The following is a 19,149-nucleotide window of genomic DNA, read 5'->3' as shown; positions in this document are numbered from 1 at the left end:
GCCAGCGAGTGTGGTGTTTCGAACGCTTCGAAAAACTGAATCAATTTCCGAAGCAATAGGTTCAATTGATTCGAAGTTCGAAAAGCTTCGTTTCTGCCATCACTAGTGTTCAGTGGCTTTAAACAAAGGCGCCTTGTGACTCCAACATAGGGACGGCAAGAGGTGCGAAAACGGCGGACGAACAGCAGCGTTCAGCTTGTGCCATACCGCTTGCATTTCAATCGGCAGTGCATAGACAAAGCAAACCTCCCCGTCGGGGAATCGAACCCCGGTCTTCCGCGTGACAGGCGGAGATACTGTCCACTATACTAACGAGGACTTCTCTCTCTCGCCCTGGCGTCACGCCCGCCAACCTCCCCTTCGAAAGAGTAGTCTTGGGATTCTGTGGTTATCAAGTTACAGACACCAGCAGGAGGCATGGAAGGGAATCGACTGAATCCGTGATCAATTCAGTGCAGCTCTGAAACAACAGTTGGTTCAGGATATTCACAAGTCCTGTTGAGCAACACCTGTCCGCCTGCGTTGGTGGTATAGTGGTGAGCATAGCTGCCTTCCAAGCAGTTGACCCGGGTTCGATTCCCGGCCAACGCATCGCTTTTCGCTCGACCCCATCGTGAGGAGGAGAGCAAAGCAGCGCACTTCTACAGCCGATTTTGATTCGTAAAAGGTGGCTCGCGCAAGTTGTTTGAGAAGTCAAACGAAACACAGATCTCCCCGTCGGGGAATCGAACCCCGGTCTTCCGCGTGACAGGCGGAGATACTGTCCACTATACTAACGAGGACTTCACGTCTGGGTTGAGTCGCCGAGCCGGATAGTGAACCCAGAACGCAGCTTATAACACACTCCCCATTTGTGATGACAGCCTTCCTGTTTATTCTCCCCGTTTATTTTTTGTTTGTTTATTTTGTGTGTTTGTTTCTATTTTAAAAAGTTTCTTTACCTGTTTTTTTAAAAAACATTCCCTTCTACTTCCCCAGCCAACTACCATCCTTACCCCAAAATCAGTAAACCCCCTAGATTGGTCCTTTAAAAGGACAACCCTACCCCATTCTGAAGCTCAACCCATCCCCTTGCTTTTTTACTATTTACCTGAAATAAATTAACCATAAACTACACCCTGCCCTAACACCAGCTATCATAGCCCCAAAAAGAATGTTTGAATTGAAAATGATCTATTAAGCTGAAGGTCTTAGACCTTGTTCTTCTGTTGGGGCCCTTTCTTTTTCCTTTTATTTTCTAGAGGCTATGGAAATGAATGAAGATTCCCCTGGCTTGGAAGAAAATTCCTCTTCTGTCAATTTTGGGCTGGCTTTTATTATTTTTTTGTTTTTTGAGATTTGAAAACCTAATGGGATGGAGATTGGAGGTAACCTGTGCCGGTGCATCCTCTGTGTAATGTGCACAGAGTTTCATTCCCCAAAACCTCTCAGCAAAAGATCACACTGTGACATGTTAGTAGCCTGTGCCTGTGTCTTTATTTTGGGCAGGAAGGTATTTCTACCTCTTTGGCTCCTCCCAGGTGGAAGGGTCTGGGTGGATCCTGAACCAGAAATTACCCTTTTTGAACATTATGGTGTGGCACAGGGAGCACACTGGGTCGAGGTTTGTTGGGCATGACTCAAGTTTTCCTTCAACTGCGTATAAATCTTTCGCCTTTTACTAAAGATTTCCGTGGAGGGGGACCGTTGTGAGTTTATTGTATTTTTGGGTGCTCTGCGCACAGCAGAGCTGCGTAACTTTGGTCAATTGTAGAAAATCTTTCTTTATGGTTTTGTTTGTCGCGAGGTGTTCAGTAACGATGGTCGCTTTCGAAGCGCAGCTTCGTGAGGCTTCGAAACTTTTACGAATCTTTTGTTTCGAGTCAATCGGCTCGGAGCATGTTTCAAACTGGCCAAGTCACGTGATTTTAGCAAACGAGGCTTCATTACGTCATAACTGTTTCGAATCATTTCGAAAATCAGATTTAATGACAAAAATGTGCATAATTAAAAGGGGAGATGGTTTTAATGATTTGTTTGCCCTAAATACAACTGAAAAACACACAATACACTTTTAATTATGTCTTAATTAAGTTCAAAACATTTTTTAAACATGTTTTAATACAAATCTTGCTATTATTTTGTAAAATAAAGTGTAAAATGTTTGGAAAGATCTGCTTTAACACTATTTTGACCAGCAGGTGTCGCCAGCGAGTGTGGTGTTTCGAACGCTTCGAAAAACTGAATCAATTTCCGAAGCAATAGGTTCAATTGATTCGAAGTTCGAAAAGCTTCGTTTCTGCCATCACTAGTGTTCAGTGGCTTTAAACAAAGGCGCCTTGTGACTCCAACATAGGGACGGCAAGAGGTGCGAAAACGGCGGACGAACAGCAGCGTTCAGCTTGTGCCATACCGCTTGCATTTCAATCGGCAGTGCATAGACAAAGCAAACCTCCCCATCGGGGAATCGAACCCCGGTCTTCCGCGTGACAGGCGGAGATACTGTCCACTATACTAACGAGGACTTCTCTCTCTCGCCCTGGCGTCACGCCCGCCAACCTCCCCTTCGAAAGAGTAGTCTTGGGATTCTGTGGTTATCAAGTTACAGACACCAGCAGGAGGCATGGAAGGGAATCGACTGAATCCGTGATCAATTCAGTGCAGCTCTGAAACAACAGTTGGTTCAGGATATTCACAAGTCCTGTTGAGCAACACCTGTCCGCCTGCGTTGGTGGTATAGTGGTGAGCATAGCTGCCTTCCAAGCAGTTGACCCGGGTTCGATTCCCGGCCAACGCATCGCTTTTCGCTCGACCCCATCGTGAGGAGGAGAGCAAAGCAGCGCACTTCTACAGCCGATTTTGATTCGTAAAAGGTGGCTCGCGCAAGTTGTTTGAGAAGTCAAACGAAACACAGATCTCCCCGTCGGGGAATCGAACCCCGGTCTTCCGCGTGACAGGTGGAGATACTGTCCACTATACTAATGAGGACTTCACGTCTGGGTTGAGTCGCCGAGCCGGATAGTGAACCCAGAACGCAGCTTATAACACACTCCCCATTTGTGATGACAGCCTTCCTGTTTATTCTCCCCGTTTATTTTTTGTTTGTTTATTTTGTGTGTTTGTTTCTATTTTAAAAAGTTTCTTTACCTGTTTTTTTAAAAAACATTCCCTTCTACTTCCCCAGCCAACTACCATCCTTACCCCAAAATCAGTAAACCCCCTAGATTGGTCCTTTAAAAGGACAACCCTACCCCATTCTGAAGCTCAACCCATCCCCTTGCTTTTTTACTATTTACCTGAAATAAATTAACCATAAACTACACCCTGCCCTAACACCAGCTATCATAGCCCCAAAAAGAATGTTTGAATTGAAAATGATCTATTAAGCTGAAGGTCTTAGACCTTGTTCTTCTGTTGGGGCCCTTTCTTTTTCCTTTTATTTTCTAGAGGCTATGGAAATGAATGAAGATTCCCCTGGCTTGGAAGAAAATTCCTCTTCTGTCAATTTTGGGCTGGCTTTTATTATTTTTTTGTTTTTTGAGATTTGAAAACCTAATGGGATGGAGATTGGAGGTAACCTGTGCCGGTGCATCCTCTGTGTAATGTGCACAGAGTTTCATTCCCCAAAACCTCTCAGCAAAAGATCACACTGTGACATGTTAGTAGCCTGTGCCTGTGTCTTTATTTTGGGCAGGAAGGTATTTCTACCTCTTTGGCTCCTCCCAGGTGGAAGGGTCTGGGTGGATCCTGAACCAGAAATTACCCTTTTTGAACATTATGGTGTGGCACAGGGAGCACACTGGGTCGAGGTTTGTTGGGCATGACTCAAGTTTTCCTTCAACTGCGTATAAATCTTTCGCCTTTTACTAAAGATTTCCGTGGAGGGGGACCGTTGTGAGTTTATTGTATTTTTGGGTGCTCTGCGCACAGCAGAGCTGCGTAACTTTGGTCAATTGTAGAAAATCTTTCTTTATGGTTTTGTTTGTCGCGAGGTGTTCAGTAACGATGGTCGCTTTCGAAGCGCAGCTTCGTGAGGCTTCGAAACTTTTACGAATCTTTTGTTTCGAGTCAATCGGCTCGGAGCGTGTTTCAAACTGGCCAAGTCACGTGATTTTAGCAAACGAGGCTTCATTACGTCATAACTGTTTCGAATCGTTTCGAAAATCAGATTTAATGACAAAAATGTGCATAATTAAAAGGGGAGATGGTTTTAATGATTTGTTTGCCCTAAATACAACTGAAAAAAACACACAATACACTTTTAATTATGTCTTAATTAAGTTCAAAACATTTTTTAAACATGTTTTAATACAAATCTTGCTATTATTTTGTAAAATAAAGTGTAAAATGTTTGGAAAGATCTGCTTTAACACTATTTTGACCAGCAGGTGTCGCCAGCGAGTGTGGTGTTTCGAACGCTTCGAAAAACTGAATCAATTTCCGAAGCAATAGGTTCAATTGATTCGAAGTTCGAAAAGCTTCGTTTCTGCCATCACTAGTGTTCAGTGGCTTTAAACAAAGGCGCCTTGTGACTCCAACATAGGGACGGCAAGAGGTGCGAAAACGTCGGACGAACAGCAGCGTTCAGCTTGTGCCATACCGCTTGCATTTCAATCGGCAGTGCATAGACAAAGCAAACCTCCCCGTCGGGGAATCGAACCCCGGTCTTCCGCGTGACAGGCGGAGATACTGTCCACTATACTAACGAGGACTTCTCTCCCTCGTCCTGGCGTCACGCCCGCCAACCTCCCCTTCGAAAGAGTAGTCTTGGGATTCTGTGGTTATCAAGTTACAGACACCAGCAGGAGGCATGGAAGGGAATCGACTGAATCCGTGATCAATTCAGTGCAGCTCTGAAACAACAGTTGGTTCAGGATATTCACAAGTCCTGTTGAGCAACACCTGTCCGCCTGCGTTGGTGGTATAGTGGTGAGCATAGCTGCCTTCCAAGCAGTTGACCCGGGTTCGATTCCCTGCCAACGCATCGTTTTTCGCTCGACCCCATCGTGAGGAGGAGAGCAAAGCAGCGCACTTCTACAGCCGATTTTGATTCGTAAAAGGTGGCTCGCGCAAGTTGTTTGAGAAGTCAAACGAAACACAGATCTCCCCGTCGGGGAATCGAACCCCGGTCTTCCGCGTGACAGGCGGAGATACTGTCCACTATACTAACCAGGACTTCACGTCTGGGTTGAGTCGCCGAGCCGGATAGTGAACCCTGAACGCAGCTTATAACACACTCCCCATTTGTGATGACAGCCTTCCTGTTTATTCTCCCCGTTTATTTTTTGTTTGTTTATTTTGTGTGTTTGTTTCTATTTTAAAAAGTTTCTTTACCTGTTTTTTTAAAAAACATTCCCTTCTACTTCCCCAGCCAACTACCATCCTTACCCCAAAATCAGTAAACCCCCTAGATTGGTCCTTTAAAAGGACAACCCTACCCCATTCTGAAGCTCAACCCATCCCCTTGCTTTTTTACTATTTACCTGAAATAAATTAACCATAAACTACACCCTGCCCTAACACCAGCTATCATAGCCCCAAAAAGAATGTTTGAATTGAAAATGATCTATTAAGCTGAAGGTCTTAGACCTTGTTCTTCTGTTGGGGCCCTTTCTTTTTCCTTTTATTTTCTAGAGGCTATGGAAATGAATGAAGATTCCCCTGGCTTGGAAGAAAATTCCTCTTCTGTCAATTTTGGGCTGGCTTTTATTATTTTTTTGTTTTTTGAGATTTGAAAACCTAATGGGATGGAGATTGGAGGTAACCTGTGCCGGTGCATCCTCTGTGTAATGTGCACAGAGTTTCATTCCCCAGAACCTCTCAGCAAAAGATCACACTGTGACATGTTAGTAGCCTGTGCCTGTGTCTTTATTTTGGGCAGGAAGGTATTTCTACCTCTTTGGCTCCTCCCAGGTGGAAGGGTCTGGGTGGATCCTGAACCAGAAATTACCCTTTTTGAACATTATGGTGTGGCACAGGGAGCACACTGGGTCGAGGTTTGTTGGGCATGACTCAAGTTTTCCTTCAACTGCGTATAAATCTTTCGCCTTTTACTAAAGATTTCCGTGGAGGGGGACCGTTGTGAGTTTATTGTATTTTTGGGTGCTCTGCGCACAGCAGAGCTGCGTAACTTTGATCAATTGTAGAAAATCTTTCTTTATGGTTTTGTTTGTCGCGAGGTGTTCAGTAACGATGGTCGCTTTCGAAGCGCAGCTTCGTGAGGCTTCGAAACTTTTACGAATCTTTTGTTTCGAGTCAATCGGCTCGGAGCGTGTTTCAAACTGGCCAAGTCACGTGATTTTAGCAAACGAGGCTTCATTACGTCATAACTGTTTCGAATCGTTTCGAAAATCAGATTTAATGACAAAAATGTGCATAATTAAAAGGGGAGATGGTTTTAATGATTTGTTTGCCCTAAATACAACTGAACAACACACAATACACTTTTAATTATGTCTTAATTAAGTTCAAAACATTTTTTAAACATGTTTTAATACAAATCTTGCTATTATTTTGTAAAATAAAGTGTAAAATGTTTGGAAAGATCTGCTTTAACACTATTTTGACCAGCAGGTGTCGCCAGCGAGTGTGGTGTTTCGAACGCTTCGAAAAACTGAATCAATTTCCGAAGCAATAGGTTCAATTGATTCGAAGTTCGAAAAGCTTCGTTTCTGCCATCACTAGTGTTCAGTGGCTTTAAACAAAGGCGCCTTGTGACTCCAACATAGGGACGGCAAGAGGTGCGAAAACGGCGGACGAACAGCAGCGTTCAGCTTGTGCCATACCGCTTGCATTTCAATCGGCAGTGCATAGACAAAGCAAACCTCCCCGTCGGGGAATCGAACCCCGGTCTTCCGCGTGACAGGCGGAGATACTGTCCACTATACTAACGAGGACTTCTCTCTCTCGCCCTGGCGTCACGCCCGCCAACCTCCCCTTCGAAAGAGTAGTCTTGGGATTCTGTGGTTATCAAGTTACAGACACCAGCAGGAGGCATGGAAGGGAATCGACTGAATCCGTGATCAATTCAGTGCAGCTCTGAAACAACAGTTGGTTCAGGATATTCACAAGTCCTGTTGAGCAACACCTGTCCGACTGCGTTGGTGGTATAGTGGTGAGCATAGCTGCCTTCCAAGCAGTTGACCCGGGTTCGATTCCCGGCCAACGCATCGCTTTTCGCTCGACCCCATCGTGAGGAGGAGAGCAAAGCAGCGCACTTCTACAGCCGATTTTGATTCGTAAAAGGTGGCTCGCGCAAGTTGTTTGAGAAGTCAAACGAAACACAGATCTCCCCGTCGGGGAATCGAACCCCGGTCTTCCACGTGACAGGAGGAGATACTGTCCACTATACTAACGAGGACTTCACATCTGGGTTGAGTAGCCGAGCCGGATAGTGAACCCAGAACGCAGCTTATAACACACTCCCCATTTGTGATGACAGCCTTCCTGTTTATTCTCCCCGTTTATTTTTTGTTTGTTTATTTTGTGTGTTTGTTTCTATTTTAAAAAGTTTCTTTACCTGTTTTTTTAAAAAACATTCCCTTCTACTTCCCCAGCCAACTACCATCCTTACCCCAAAATCAGTAAACCCCCTAGATTGGTCCTTTAAAAGGACAACCCTACCCCATTCTGAAGCTCAACCCATCCCCTTGTTTTTTTACTATTTACCTGAAATAAATTAACCATAAACTACACCCTGCCCTAACACCAGCTATCATAGCCCCAAAAAGAATGTTTGAATTGAAAATGATCTATTAAGCTGAAGGTCTTAGACCTTGTTCTTCTGTTGGGGCCCTTTCTTTTTCCTTTTATTTTCTAGAGGCTATGGAAATGAATGAAGATTCCCCTGGCTTGGAAGAAAATTCCTCTTCTGTCAATTTTGGGCTGGCTTTTATTATTTTTTTGTTTTTTGAGATTTGAAAACCTAATGGGATGGAGATTGGAGGTAACCTGTGCCGGTGCATCCTCTGTGTAATGTGCACAGAGTTTCATTCCCCAAAACCTCTCAGCAAAAGATCACACTGTGACATGTTAGTAGCCTGTGCCTGTGTCTTTATTTTGGGCAGGAAGGTATTTCTACCTCTTTGGCTCCTCCCAGGTGGAAGGGTCTGGGTGGATCCTGAACCAGAAATTACCCTTTTTGAACATTATGGTGTGGCACAGGGAGCACACTGGGTCGAGGTTTGTTGGGCATGACTCAAGTTTTCCTTCAACTGCGTATAAATCTTTCGCCTTTTACTAAAGATTTCCGTGGAGGGGGACCGATGTGAGTTTATTGTATTTTTGGGTGCTCTGCGCACAGCAGAGCTGTGTAACTTTGGTCAATTGTAGAAAATCTTTCTTTATGGTTTTGTTTGTCGCGTGGTGTTCAGTAACGATGGTCGCTTTCGAAGCGCAGCTTCGTGAGGCTTCGAAACTTTTACGAATCTTTTGTTTCGAGTCAATCGGCTCGGAGCGTGTTTCAAACTGGCCAAGTCACGTGATTTTAGCAAACGAGGCTTCATTACGTCATAACTGTTTCGAATCGTTTCGAAAATCAGATTTAATGAAAAAAATGTGCATAATTAAAAGGGGAGATGGTTTTAATGATTTGATGCCCTAAATACAACTGAAAAACACACAATACACTTTTAATTATGGCTTAATTAAGTTCAAAACATTTTTTAAACATGTTTTAATACAAATCTTGCTATTATTTTGTAAAATAAAGTGTAAAATGTTTGGAAAGATCTGCTTTAACACTATTTTGACCAGCAGGTGTCGCCAGCGAGTGTGGTGTTTCGAACGCTTCGAAAAACTGAATCAATTTCCGAAGCAATAGGTTCAATTGATTCGAAGTTCGAAAAGCTTCGTTTCTGCCATCACTAGTGTTCAGTGGCTTTAAACAAAGGCGCCTTGTGACTCCAACATAGGGACGGCAAGAGGTGCGAAAACGGCGGACGAACAGCAGCGTTCAGCTTGTGCCATACCGCTTGCATTTCAATCGGCAGTGCATAGACAAAGCAAACCTCCCCGTCGGGGTATCGAACCCCGGTCTTCCGCGTGACAGGCGGAGATACTGTCCACTATACTAACGAGGACTTCTCTCTCTCGCCCTGGCGTCACGCCCGCCAACCTCCCCTTCGAAAGAGTAGTCTTGGGATTCTGTGGTTATCAAGTTACAGACACCAGCAGGAGGCATGGAAGGGAATCGACTGAATCCGTGATCAATTCAGTGCAGCTCTGAAACAACAGTTGGTTCAGGATATTCACAAGTCCTGTTGAGCAACACCTGTCCGCCTGCGTTGGTGGTATAGTGGTGAGCATAGCTGCCTTCCAAGCAGTTGACCCGGGTTCGATTCCCGGCCAACGCATTGCTTTTCGCTCGACCCCATCGTGAGGAGGAGAGCAAAGCAGCGCACTTCTACAGCCGATTTTGATTCGTAAAAGGTGGCTCGCGCAAGTTGTTTGAGAAGTCAAACGAAACACAGATCTCCCCGTCGGGGAATCGAACCCCGGTCTTCCGCGTGACAGGCGGAGATACTGTCCACTATACTAACGAGGACTTCACGTCTGGGTTGAGTCGCCGAGCCGGATAGTGAACCCAGAACGCAGCTTATAACACACTCCCCATTTGTGATGACAGCCTTCCTGTTTATTCTCCCCGTTTATTTTTTGTTTGTTTATTTTGTGTGTTTGTTTCTATTTTAAAAAGTTTCTTTACCTGTTTTTTTAAAAAACATTCCCTTCTACTTCCCCAGCCAACTACCATCCTTACCCCAAAATCAGTAAACCCCCTAGATTGGTCCTTTAAAAGGACAACCCTACCCCATTCTGAAGCTCAACCCATCCCCTTGCTTTTTTACTATTTACCTGAAATAAAATAACCATAAACTACACCCTGCCCTAACACCAGCTATCATAGCCCCAAAAAGAATGTTTGAATTGAAAATGATCTATTAAGCTGAAGGTCTTAGACCTTGTTCTTCTGTTGGGGCCCTTTCTTTTTCCTTTTATTTTCTAGAGGCTATGGAAATGAATGAAGATTCCCCTGGCTTGGAAGAAAATTCCTCTTCTGTCAATTTTGGGCTGGCTTTTATTATTTTTTTGTTTTTTGAGATTTGAAAACCTAATGGGATGGAGATTGGAGGTAACCTGTGCCGGTGCATCCTCTGTGTAATGTGCACAGAGTTTCATTCCCCAAAACCTCTCAGCAAAAGATCACACTGTGACATGTTAGTAGCCTGTGCCTGTGTCTTTATTTTGGGCAGGAAGGTATTTCTACCTCTTTGGCTCCTCCCAGGTGGAAGGGTCTGGGTGGATCTTGAACCAGAAATTACCCTTTTTGAACATTATGGTGTGGCACAGGGAGCACACTGGGTCGAGGTTTGTTGGGCATGACTCAAGTTTTCCTTCAACTGCGTATAAATCTTTCGCCTTTTACTAAAGATTTCCGTGGAGGGGGACCGTTGTGAGTTTATTGTATTTTTGGGTGCTCTGCGCACAGCAGAGCTGCATAACTTTGGTCAATTGTAGAAAATCTTTCTTTATGGTTTTGTTTGTCACGAGGTGTTCAGTAACGATGGTCGCTTTCGAAGCGCAGCTTCGTGAGGCTTCGAAACTTTTACGAATCTTTTGTTTCGAGTCAATCGGCTCGGAGCGTGTTTCAAACTGGCCAAGTCACGTGATTTTAGCAAACGAGGCTTCATTACGTCATAACTGTTTCGAATCGTTTCGAAAATCAGATTTAATGACAAAAATGTGCATAATTAAAAGGGGAGATGGTTTTAATGATTTGTTTGCCCTAAATACAACTGAACAACACACAATACACTTTTAATTATGTCTTAATTAAGTTCAAAACATTTTTTAAACATGTTTTAATACAAATCTTGCTATTATTTTGTAAAATAAAGTGTAAAATGTTTGGAAAGATCTGCTTTAACACTATTTTGACCAGCAGGTGTCGCCAGCGAGTGTGGTGTTTCGAACGCTTCGAAAAACTGAATCAATATCCGAAGCAATAGGTTCAATTGATTCGAAGTTCGAAAAGCTTCGTTTCTGCCATCACTAGTGTTCAGTGGCTTTAAACAAAGGCGCCTTGTGACTCCAACATAGGGACGGCAAGAGGTGCGAAAACGGCGGACGAACAGCAGCGTTCAGCTTGTGCCATACCGCTTGCATTTCAATCGGCAGTGCATAGACAAAGCAAACCTCCCCGTCGGGGAATCGAACCCCGGTCTTCCGCGTGACAGGCGGAGATACTGTCCACTATACTAACGAGGACTTCTCTCTCTCGCCCTGGCGTCACGCCCGCCAACCTCCCCTTCGAAAGAGTAGTCTTGGGATTCTGTGGTTATCAAGTTACAGACACCAGCAGGAGGCATGGAAGGGAATCGACTGAATCCGTGATCAATTCAGTGCAGCTCTGAAACAACAGTTGGTTCAGGATATTCACAAGTCCTGTTGAGCAACACCTGTCCGCCTGCGTTGGTGGTATAGTGGTGAGCCTAGCTGCCTTCCAAGCAGTTGACCCGGGTTCGATTCCCGGCCAACGCATCGCTTTTCGCTCGACCCCATCGTGAGGAGGAGAGCAAAGCAGCGCACTTCTACAGCCGATTTTGATTCGTAAAAGGTGGCTCGCGCAAGTTGTTTGAGAAGTCAAACGAAACACAGATCTTCGGAAACACAGATCCCGGTCTTCGGCGTGACAGGCGGAGATACTGTCCACTATACTAACGAGGACTTCACGTCTGGGTTGAGTCGCCGAGCCGGATAGTGAACCCAGAACGCAGCTTATAACACACTCCCCATTTGTGATGACAGCCTTCCTGTTTATTCTCCCCGTTTATTTTTTGTTTGTTTATTTTGTGTGTTTGTTTCTATTTTAAAAAGTTTCTTTACCTGTTTTTTTAAAAAACATTCCCTTCTACTTCCCCAGCCAACTACCATCCTTACCCCAAAATCAGTAAACCCCCTAGATTGGTCCTTTAAAAGGACAACCCTACCCCATTCTGAAGCTCAACCCATCCCCTTGCTTTTTTACTATTTACCTGAAATAAATTAACCATAAACTACACCCTGCCCTAACACCAGCTATCATAGCCCCAAAAAGAATGTTTGAATTGAAAATGATCTATTAAGCTGAAGGTCTTAGACCTTGTTCTTCTGTTGGGGCCCTTTCTTTTTCCTTTTATTTTCTAGAGGCTATGGAAATGAATGAAGATTCCCCTGGCTTGGAAGAAAATTCCTCTTCTGTCAATTTTGGGCTGGCTTTTATTATTTTTTTGTTTTTTGAGATTTGAAAACCTAATGGGATGGAGATTGGAGGTAACCTGTGCCGGTGCATCCTCTGTGTAATGTGCACAGAGTTTCATTCCCCAAAACCTCTCAGCAAAAGATCACACTGTGACATGTTAGTAGCCTGTGCCTGTGTCTTTATTTTGGGCAGGAAGGTATTTCTACCTCTTTGGCTCCTCCCAGGTGGAAGGGTCTGGGTGGATCCTGAACCAGAAATTACCCTTTTTGAACATTATGGTGTGGCACAGGGAGCACACTGGGTCGAGGTTTGTTGGGCATGACTCAAGTTTTCCTTCAACTGCGTATAAATCTTTCGCCTTTTACTAAAGATTTCCGTGGAGGGGGACCGTTGTGAGTTTATTGTATTTTTGGGTGCTCTGCGCACAGCAGAGCTGCGTAACTTTGGTCAATTGTAGAAAATCTTTCTTTATGGTTTTGTTTGTCGCGAGGTGTTCAGTAACGATGGTCGCTTTCGAAGCGCAGGTTCGTGAGGCTTCGAAACTTTTACAAATCTTTTGTTTCGAGTCAATCGGCTCGGAGCGTGTTTCAAACTGGCCAAGTCACGTGATTTTAGCAAACGAGGCTTCATTACGTCATAACTGTTTCGAATCGTTTCGAAAATCAGATTTAATGACAAAAATGTGCATAATTAAAAGGGGAGATGGTTTTAATGATTTGTTTGCCCTAAATACAACTGAAAAACACACAATACACTTTTAATTATGTCTTAATTAAGTTCAAAACATTTTTTAAACATGTTTTAATACAAATCTTGCTATTATTTTGTAAAATAAAGTGTAAAATGTTTGGAAAGATCTGCTTTAACACTATTTTGAACGGGCACTGTTTACAGTTGTCAATAATTCTTTACTAGGGATTCTCGTAATACACTTTGTGGTAAGGTACGTCAAGGTTAATATTTGTCAATTTAAATTGATTAAAACCAGTTTTTCACAGTTGTTTTCCCCACACGTGGCGTTTCGGTTCTTTCTGTTGCCGTGTTGATTTGTTTCCTGATGACATTAACTACGCTTAGCGTTTTGTAAATTCTGTTAATATAGCATATAGCTTTTCTTGAAATAATCTGGCTACAATCTTAAAGACGTCTTAAAGCCGTTTGTAATAATACTATATAACCTATTACATTTACTATTAATTTAGAAATTTCCCTGTTTTTTCTTCATTCTTGTAAAGCTGTTTTGAAGCAATGCAACTTTCTAAAAAGCACTAGATAAATAAATCTGGCTTGGCTTGACCAGAGGTGGGTAGTAACGAATTACATTTACTTCGTTACATTTACTTGAGTCAATTTTTTGGGTAACTAGTACTTTTAGAGTTAATTTAAGGATGGGTACTTTTTACTCTTACTCAAGTACATTTCTAATGAAAAAACTGTACTTTTATTTCGCTACATTCGGTGGCGTTACTACGCTACTTTCAAATGGTAATAATTAATGAATATATTTAATTTTTTAAGTTTATATGGCTTGTTTGAAAGTCTCGCGAGACGTTAGAGAGGCTGCGTGCGCTGCGAGGGGTGGCTACGTATCACCCTTTAGCGCGCGTAGATGAAAGGAGATGACTGAAGCGGAGGATGACCTATGCAAGCTATCGGAGGCAGATCACGCGTGGCCTCAAGTTTTGTCTATGTTTACACTACAAAAGGTCAAAAAGAATAGTTTCATAATGCGATGTATGCTTTGTGCACCAAAACGAACTGACATCTCAGCGTACAGGAATTCAAGCTCCAACCTGAAACAACACGGCGGTAAGTGTCACTTTGTGCAGTGCCTTATTATAATATTACTTCACACACTGTTTTTGTCATATGCGCTCTTGTGCAAGCAATGAAAATTACTCTAACCTTACAAACAACACACGTTCACATCTGCACATTTCCATATCATTTCCTCATAAAACTAAAATTGAACAGCATAATGTTAAGTCTTTCATTAATAATACGGGGAAACCGGGGCAAAAGTAACGCTGGACGAAAGTAACAAAGCGATTTTCTCAGAGGACTGATAACATTTGCATCCCAAACTATGACAGCATCTTTGCAACTCTTGACAGAGCTGACAAATATCGCGTTATTTACTCACCATTTTCCGGGTGTAGATCCAGAAAGGTGTTTTCAACCATAAGTAAATTCCAAAAGCGGTCATTGTTTTCTTATAACGCGTTGTGTTTCTCGTTTCATCAATCTTCAGGTTATTTAGTGCTCTAACACATCCTGAAGTTTGACTTCTCAAGAGTTTTTCAAAATAAAAGTAAATCGGGTTTAAATGTGAGGAGATCCTGTCGGGACGAAAGTAACACTTACTTTTGTACCATTTATATTATTCTAATTTTATTTAATTTAATTTTCATAGGGGTGGTTTCCCGGACAGGGATTAGACTAGTCCTAGACTAAAACATTTTTAAGTGCTGTCCAAACTGAAAACATCTTGCACTGACATATCTTAAAATACATCAGTGCCCTTTGTTTTGCCTCACAATGCACACAGGTAATGTTTTTAGTAAGATATGTTTGTTAAAACTAGTTATATTTCCTAATTAAACTAAGGCCTAGTCCTGGATTAAGCTAATCCCTGTCCGGGAAACCGCCCCATAGTGTTCAAACTGTTGAATTTAAGTTTGGACTATTGGTTGCTTTTGAAACATTTGATAAAACAGAAATTTGATGAAAATAAAGACGTCTGCACACTTAAATCCTTAGCAGCAGGTTTTAATAACCAAGCTTTCGGTCAAAAGACCATCTTCAGGGTATACAAACAACAAATGCGGCACATCGCTTAACCATGTTCAGATACATCAAGACAATCAACAATGATTGCCGCACCTGTGAAAGTCATGTGGGAGAGTTGTAGTTCAGTATTGGGAGTTGTAGTTTTTACTTCTGTAATCAACACCACAATCTCCCCATAGTGAAAAAGACATCAATTCACAAAAGAAATGTAAAGAAAGAAACATACAGAAAAATATAAGAATACATACATACTCAATAAGTACAAGAAAACTGCACAAACATCAGTAACACACTTCATAAATTGCAGTATTCAAGACTCAAACTGGTTTTATATACAACTTCAACTATAACATAACACTCATATCAAAATCCACATTTAAACCTTTGGGATGTAAAGTGTCCAGCGTGTGAATCCAGTACAATTCCCTTTGACATAACACTTTATCAATGTTGCCACCTCTAGGTAATTTAATCTGTTCAATTCCCTGGAAACGTAAAGAAGAAACTGCATGAGCATACTCAGTGAAATGGCAGGCCACAGGGTAATTAGGATCAGCACGTCTGATAGAACTTTTATGTTCACTAATTCTCTGTTTTAAACACCGCGTGGTCTTTCCCACGTATACCATGTCACAAGGGCATTTCAAAATGTAGATAACATTTTTAGTTTTACATGTGATGAAGCCCTTAACTCCATACCTCTTGCCGGATCTAGGGTGTTTAAAATTACAGGTCTTATGTGTATTATTGCATTGAGCACAATTACCACATGGATAGTTCCCATCTCTAAGAGGTGCTAAAAGTGTTTGGGAAGGAACTGATCTCATACATGCTCTAACCAGCTTGTTACGGAGGTTATGGCCCCGTCTAGATACAAATAGAGGTGGATCCTTAAACTTGTCTTGAAGAGAATCATAATCAGCTATAAGGTGCCAGTACTTCATAATAGTGTTTTTAATGATAAAAGATCTAGGGGTATAAGTTGTAATGCAAGACACAGAGAATTTTTTTTCTTTTTTAAGAAAAAAGATTATGGTGATCTTCTTTATATGCACGCAACTACATTGCTACTTAAAAAACTAGACTCTGTGTATCACGCAGCTTTACGCTTTGTCTCCGGCGCAGAGCCACGGACGCATCACTGTATTTTATACACTTCCCTAGCGTGATCATCGTTACATCAAAGGAGAAGATTACATATGTACTTATTCATCGCAAAAGCTCTTTTAGGCAAATTACCCTCTTATATATCAAATCTTCTTAATTATTATACAAATATTCATGGTACTAGATCTGGTTCTTATATTCGCTTAAAAGTCCCAAGGGTATTGTCAGAATTTGGCAAATGTGCTTTCTCTTCCTATGCTCCTCGGGCTTGGAATGAATTGCAAAATACTCTTAATTTGAATGCACTTCCAACTCTAAGCACTTTTAAACGTCTTTTACAAAAGGTTTTAATGGATACTTGCAATTGTTTTAACTGATTTGTTGTATGTGCGTTCTTGTTTTAGACCTTTCATTATGTGATTGTTGTAAATTGTGTTGTTGTCAATTGTATTCTTTTTGTATGAAACTCAATGTGCCGTCGTCTTGACCAGGTCTCACTGGAAGAAGAGATAGAAATATCTCAATGTGATTTTCCTGGCTAAATAAAGGAAATAATAACACTCTTCTTTAGAAGTTGTGAACGTGGTGTATGGAGGGCAATATTATAAGCCTCTTCAATACTCTTAGTAGAATATCCCCTATCTAAAAATCTTTGTTTCATATCTATAGCATTTTCTTCAAACTCTTCAATCGAATGACAAATCCGTCTCAATCTATAGAATTGGCTCTTAGGTAAACCATTTTTTAGGTTGTAAGGGTGTGAGCTACTAGCCAAAAGAAATGAATTTCAGCCAGCCTCTTTTCGATAAAGAGTTGTAGTCAGTCTCCCATTTTCCAGTTTAATCCACATGTCTAAAAAATGTACACGTTTGGAGTCAAATTCCATAGTAAATTTAAGATCTGGACTCATCCCATTCAGGTGAGAGGTAAATTCGTTCAACTCATCATGAGTCCCTTTAAAAACACATAGGACATCATCTAAATATCTGAAGTATCTGATGATTTTACTGAAAAAGGGGTTTCTATCCTCATTAAAAATGAACTGTTGTTCAAAGAATCCAACATACAGGTTAGCATAGCTGGGTGCAAAAGTACTCCCCATACTAGTACCTTTAATTTGGAGATAATATTCTCCCCGATGGAAGGCAAAGAAATTTAATCTGAGGATTAGCGCAGCCAAATCACAGATAATAGTGTTAGGAGGATTAATTTTCTCTAAACGATACTGTAAATAGTACTCAAGAGCTGTAATACCTCGTTCATGAGAGATATTGGTGTACAAGCTTTATACATCAAACGTAGCTAGGATAGTATTAGAAGGGATCTTTTATTTATCACATCCATAGAATCTTGTACATAAGAAGGTAAGTTCTTCACAAAAGGTTTAATGAAATAATTCACAAAGTTTGATAATGGCTCCAGTAATGACTCATTACTCGCCACTATGGGTCTGCCCTTAGGTTTGATAAGGCTTTTAGGTATTTTAGGAAGCATATAGAATACTGGAATAACCGGATGTTGTCTATTGAGGTAACTAAATTCCTCTTTGGTTATCCAAATTAATTCTAAAGCCTGGGTCGTCAGTTCCCCAATTATTTTTTGAAAATCAACAGTGGGATCACCCTTAAGCTTCCTATAAAATGTTTCGTCATTCAATTGACGATATGCTTCTGTAACATAATCAGTTGTATTGAGTAGAGCCCGACCGATATCCGTTTTTTGGGGCCGATGCCGATACAGATATTAGGGAGTAAAAAAAGACCGATAACGATATATCGGCCGATATTCTATATGTGTATATTATAGTTCAGTATATACTACAGTATATTATACTAAAGTACTGTACATAGAATACACTATATACTTTAACATAATATACTGTATATGAATAAATACAATGCAATGCAATGATCACTCACATATGTGGTGATCACTCACAAATGTGGTGATCCAACACTTATATTGATGTGACAAAGATATGTACTATAGGCAAGAAGTTAACAATAAACTTTATTATCCAAAATTAGTTGGATATCAGTGCACTAAACAGTAAACTTGACTTATTATAAATAACTTTAAAACACAAAGAGAACAAAATACATAAAACTTGCATCATTTGCAGTTTTGACGAGAACGTTATAAAGAGAAACTTATGAAGTCATTGATTAATATTAGCTTTACAGTAAGTTGTGTTCTTCACAAATTAGTTAACGTTAGCCACTCACAGTTACGAAGACAATGCTTGACGGAGCACATACTAATGTACACTACGTTTAATGTTGTGCACAACGTTTTTATAACACAAACCCAGGGTTCCGTGCAAACTTTAGACTTTTATAAAAATAAAGCGCCTTCGCTCTGCCTCTTTTATTTAGCAAGGGTGTAGAGTTGCGTGAGCTTATTGAATCAATTGCTCTGAAATGAGCATGTTACCTAACAACACAAGCAGCAGTAATCTCATATAGTGATATATAAGTGCACGGCTGCGTGTAGTTTAAACGTGTCATTTCTCCGTCTCGCGTCATTTCTCCGTCTCGCGTCATTTCTCCCGCTTGCGTTTTAACTCGCAAGTCGACAAAGAGACGGATTAAAAACACCAAATGTAAGCGGGAATGCATCTCTCTTGTCCATTTATAATCCAATCGACCAAAGCGCGTCTTAATACCAGGTGTAACAATGTTGTGAAGAAGACACTGCGTGACTGCTTCCATGCCACCTGAACTGAGAGAGTGACTGACTGAACTGAAGTGAAGGGGGTGGGGGATTGGCTGGTGTCACTACAGTGAGTGATCTGGGTCGCCATTAGCAACCAGTATGGCGCACTCTGCTGGACAAACAAGTACTTACATCTTTCAAATGCATTTAATGTGTTCTGTAACAAACGTTCATATCTGCGCATATCTGCGGCTTATACGCCGATACAGATATATCTGCGACATGCTCATATCGGCCGATAAAATCGGCAAAACGATAAATCGGTCGGGCTCTAGTATTGAGGATTACAATAGCTCCTCCCTTATCTGCAGGTTTAATAA

General features: G+C 41.6%; 10 non-coding genes across 10 annotated transcripts; all 10 read left to right on the top strand.

Moving 5' to 3' along the window:
- The first annotated feature begins 519 nt into the window (after nt 1-519).
- trnag-ucc (transfer RNA glycine (anticodon UCC)) lies at nt 520-591 on the top strand. Its single transcript has one exon. It is a non-coding gene; the product is annotated as a tRNA-Gly (tRNA).
- Nucleotides 592-1,615: 1,024 nt separating this feature from the next.
- On the top strand, nt 1,616-1,731 carry LOC141364036 (U5 spliceosomal RNA). The gene has a single exon (XR_012369786.1). It is a non-coding gene; the product is annotated as a U5 spliceosomal RNA (small nuclear RNA).
- A 973-nt stretch (nt 1,732-2,704) lies between these two features.
- trnag-ucc (transfer RNA glycine (anticodon UCC)) lies at nt 2,705-2,776 on the top strand. The gene has a single exon. It is a non-coding gene; the product is annotated as a tRNA-Gly (tRNA).
- A 1,024-nt stretch (nt 2,777-3,800) lies between these two features.
- Nucleotides 3,801-3,916, top strand: LOC129415113 (U5 spliceosomal RNA). The gene has a single exon (XR_008634700.2). It is a non-coding gene; the product is annotated as a U5 spliceosomal RNA (small nuclear RNA).
- A 2,071-nt stretch (nt 3,917-5,987) lies between these two features.
- On the top strand, nt 5,988-6,103 carry LOC129415158 (U5 spliceosomal RNA). The gene has a single exon (XR_008634742.2). It is a non-coding gene; the product is annotated as a U5 spliceosomal RNA (small nuclear RNA).
- A 973-nt stretch (nt 6,104-7,076) lies between these two features.
- Nucleotides 7,077-7,148, top strand: trnag-ucc (transfer RNA glycine (anticodon UCC)). The gene has a single exon. It is a non-coding gene; the product is annotated as a tRNA-Gly (tRNA).
- Nucleotides 7,149-8,172: 1,024 nt separating this feature from the next.
- On the top strand, nt 8,173-8,288 carry LOC129415140 (U5 spliceosomal RNA). Its single transcript, XR_008634727.2, has one exon. It is a non-coding gene; the product is annotated as a U5 spliceosomal RNA (small nuclear RNA).
- Nucleotides 8,289-9,260: 972 nt separating this feature from the next.
- On the top strand, nt 9,261-9,332 carry trnag-ucc (transfer RNA glycine (anticodon UCC)). Its single transcript has one exon. It is a non-coding gene; the product is annotated as a tRNA-Gly (tRNA).
- A 1,024-nt stretch (nt 9,333-10,356) lies between these two features.
- On the top strand, nt 10,357-10,472 carry LOC129415172 (U5 spliceosomal RNA). The gene has a single exon (XR_008634757.2). It is a non-coding gene; the product is annotated as a U5 spliceosomal RNA (small nuclear RNA).
- A 2,064-nt stretch (nt 10,473-12,536) lies between these two features.
- On the top strand, nt 12,537-12,652 carry LOC141364035 (U5 spliceosomal RNA). Its single transcript, XR_012369785.1, has one exon. It is a non-coding gene; the product is annotated as a U5 spliceosomal RNA (small nuclear RNA).
- Nucleotides 12,653-19,149: the final 6,497 nt, after the last annotated feature.

This window comes from Misgurnus anguillicaudatus, chromosome 5, assembly GCF_027580225.2.
Source record: "Misgurnus anguillicaudatus chromosome 5, ASM2758022v2, whole genome shotgun sequence".
NCBI classification, from domain to species: Eukaryota; Metazoa; Chordata; class Actinopteri; order Cypriniformes; family Cobitidae; genus Misgurnus; species Misgurnus anguillicaudatus.
The sequence above is the reverse complement of the archived record's forward strand: the minus strand, read 5'-3'. Positions and strand labels throughout refer to the sequence as shown.